The sequence below is a fragment of the Anomalospiza imberbis genome, chromosome 4, assembly GCF_031753505.1.
Source record: "Anomalospiza imberbis isolate Cuckoo-Finch-1a 21T00152 chromosome 4, ASM3175350v1, whole genome shotgun sequence".
In the NCBI taxonomy this organism is placed as follows: domain Eukaryota; kingdom Metazoa; phylum Chordata; class Aves; order Passeriformes; family Viduidae; genus Anomalospiza; species Anomalospiza imberbis.
The window spans coordinates 38,615,898-38,618,944 of record NC_089684.1 but is presented as its reverse complement, the minus strand read 5'-3'; positions in this window follow the sequence as shown (position 1 = coordinate 38,618,944).

Genomic DNA, 3,047 nt, shown 5'->3' with positions numbered 1-3,047 from the left:
AGGGTAAAACTATTGACCCTCAATTGAGCATTGCACCTACTTGAACTCTCCTGCCACACTGGGAGTTTACTACAGTGTCACTGTAGGCACAGCCACACCATAATGAGCTCATGCAACTTTTTGCACATTTAAAATTGCTCACAGAACCCTCAGAGCCCTTTCTGTGACCAGCCAGGGACAGATTTTACTATGGTGGCTCTATTGATGGCAGTGAGACATGGGAACTTGCAATAGCCAAAAGTCTACAAAAGCACTCAAAAATAATATATTAACCCTTCTAGCCATGTCTTCAGCTCACATGCCCTTTCCACCTCCTATTTTCATGGGATATCCTCACTACAGGTCTTATCTCCAAGGAGGGGGTTAGCTGGCAGACTTACACAGTTTAAACCTTGCACTCTTTAGGATCACTTTTATTGTGAATAAAAGTGAAATTCTTTAGGATCACTTTTATTGTGAAATATGACCACAGGTTCCTTTTTATTTTTATGTTGCTGGCTTCTGTGGGAAAGTATAGCATTTTATTGAGGAGATTAATGCCTCAGGACACTGTATATAAGAACTCAGGCTGACAGATATTTAAATATGTTAACAGAAAAATAGGTTCAAAAATACTGCCAAGCATTGGTTTTGTTCTATAATACCCCTGCATTGCATATTTTATTTTTATTTTGTTGGGCTGAATTTTTTGTTGCTGGTCTGAATTCCAGAAGGGCCCTGCTTCTCAAGTTACATTGGCACTCTGTACCTCCATCTGTACCTTTGCATCCATCGATCCTTTATGAGTGTGATCCAAAGAGCAATCAGGAAACCATTGATTTGATGAGATCATTCATCCCAGCCCTAAAATTCCTAACAGAGCTAAATATAGGACCAGTATTCATAAAAAAAAAAAAAAAAAAAAAAAAAAAAAAAAAAAAAAAAAAAGCCAAATGAGCAATATTTCCTGCTCTCCCTATCAATTATGGCATTTTTGGATGCCTGCCATAAATATTTCATGTTGGCTCCTGATTTCCGATCCGATTCTCACCTGGCAGAGCTAAAAAATAAATGCCCATAACTAAATATATATTATACATTTATAAAAGCATCTTTATCGAGGTTAAGGAACTGGTTGAATGTATTAGAAGATGCCTCACCATATCCCTTGGGTGAAGCTGATGTCATCTTATTGCAGTAGTTGAGCTTAAATTTGACCCTTAATGTCTTGGAAGAAGCTTTTTTTTTGTTTGTTTTCATTCACTAATGGCAATAGATAATTTAGGAACAGAGAGGCTGCTATGCAGAATCAGCACATCAAACTGCAGCCAGAACCTTGAGAATGTGGAGAAAATATCTCAGAGGGATCATGAGTGTCTGGGAGGCTCTTATCTTAGTCATTCTGCTATTTGGAGTTGGTCATAAACTTTGAAGTACTTGGATTTTTTACAATGCTGTTTAAAAAAAACCCCGAAAAATAACTCTGCTATCAAATATTCCAATATTTGTTTAACTTATGTCCCTATGAATCCACCTTGCCAGATTAACTTTCCAATATAATTTTTTAAAATGAAATCTGAATTCTCTGCTTTCCATTTTCATAAATTGTCATAACTTTGAATAATCACAGAAAAAAAAATAGAAGTTTCTCATATGCTTCTTTACTTATGACTCCTTACTTCAAATATTTCTATGGTACCCAGTGTTGTAAAACCTCTTTAAAGAAACAGTCCCAATATTTTAAAGTCATTTAAAATGAGAGGTTTTTCCATCCCATTGACCATTCTTATTACCCTTCTCTCAGCATCTTTTATGTTTAATCTGCAATATCTTTTCTAAAATGACCTAATGAATATTCTACACAACTTCTGTAGCTGAAGCCATACTCTGAATCCTGATACTCTTTTTCCCTGTGTACTTCATCATCTGATCCACTTGTTAAATTAATTCCGTTTTGGATGGATATGGCTGTATATAGGAAGAAAGGGATACTTCTGCATCATTAACCACAGCTGCAGGGCTATTGCCAGGTCCCTTTCTTAAACTGAGGCTTTTGGACCTCAGCAAGTAAACAGTTCCCTCTGACACTGAACTTTGTCACTTCTCATGTCAAAACTTTCCATCAGCAGTGAGCAGCCTTACTCTGCTGCTCACCTTCCTTTCAGATGATTAGGAAATATATTAAGCATTTAATCTAACACAGAGCCTTGAAGTACTTTTAAAAAGTAAACCTAAACCACTCCTCAATTTCCTACCGTGCTTCTGAGTCATCAGAATGTTCTGATTTAATGTGGCAAATACTCCAGGACAAGACTTTTTTGTATGCCTGTGCCTAAAGAGTCAACCAGGTTTTGTTTTATGAATTACTTAATTTTTCCAGTTTGAATCTTCTGATAAAAAGTGACATTTTCCTTGCAAAGGCTATTGGTTTAACTCATTTCTGCTACAATACCAGACAACTTCATATTCTGCTTATAACTAACATTTTGACCAGATTTTCAAATGTGCAGATGTCAGGGTTACCCACACTAATGCTTTTGCTGACCTCTGAATTATTGTTTTAAAAAACAGCTATCCACAAGTCCTCCAAACCTGAGGTTGTTTTTAATGAGAGATCACATATCTTTGCAAGCAGCTCATCATTTTTATTTCTGAACTCCTCCAGGACTTATAAATGTATGACATCTGGGTATCCAGAGTGATAGCAGGAGACAGCTTGGGAAAAGAAAAATGAGCCTTGTCTATAAATCAGCCTGGCAAGGTGCCACCATGTCAGTAGTTCTTGGAAGGCTTTTGGAAACCTTGCAGTTTGAATTTTTTTACGCCAGCATGTGCCATAACAATCATAGCTGCTAAACTAGGCTTTATTCTATAATCTGCTAATATGCACATTATTAAAATCTAACTGTTAGGAATATTTGCTCGTGGAAACACAAGCCCCCCTTGCAGTGTTCATCTGAGCTGAACTTTCATCCTCTAAGTGTGCAGCTAGTTCCTTAACCATGGACTATCCTTCCTGCCCACCATAAAACAGTTCACTGCAGGAAATCAAAGTCGAGTTGATTTTT